This window comes from Myotis davidii, unplaced genomic scaffold, assembly GCF_000327345.1.
Source record: "Myotis davidii unplaced genomic scaffold, ASM32734v1 scaffold370, whole genome shotgun sequence".
Classification (NCBI taxonomy): domain Eukaryota; kingdom Metazoa; phylum Chordata; class Mammalia; order Chiroptera; family Vespertilionidae; genus Myotis; species Myotis davidii.
The window spans coordinates 14,460,773-14,461,379 of record NW_006288615.1 but is presented as its reverse complement, the minus strand read 5'-3'; positions in this window follow the sequence as shown (position 1 = coordinate 14,461,379).

Below are 607 nucleotides of genomic sequence, written 5' to 3'. Positions count from 1 at the left end.
CCTCCACGGCCCCATTTCCTTTCCCATTCTCCAGCTTACCCGCGGAGCTCCTGCCTCCTCCCCCGCGCCGCCCGCCTGCCCTGCACCCAGCTCCCGGCTCCACGCATACAGCTTGGCCTGCGGGCCCTGGAAATCATAAACTCAGATGAGGTGGGGCGGCTGAGCCGAGGAGAAGGAAGAATCTAGTTGTTCTAGTCTTTACTGTGTCTCACTTAGTTCTTTTCTATCTTTTTTTTTGGGGGGGGGGGCAAACCGTAGCTGTGCGACTGCTAAGTGTTGGGGTAGACTTGGGAATACCGGAATCTCTGTTTACTGAGATGGGAGGAGAGGAGACGGCAGGGACCCTTGGAGCTGGAGCTTTCGAGCCTGGGGAGGCTGTCGCCCCTCAAAAACGGGGCGGGTTTCCAAAAATGAGCGCCTGGGTCCCCTAAGTCCCTAAGAACTGAGGTTGCAGCTTGTGTCTGCCCCCTCCCCCCTCCGCATCATGAAAGGACGGGGAGTGGAGTGCGGTCCAGTGTCTGAGCTCCTCAGGAAACCGACAGTCTGAGGAGCCCCCGGCTTGCCCACCCCACCCCCTGCCCCCGCCCCAGAGCGGGAGGAAGAGGCC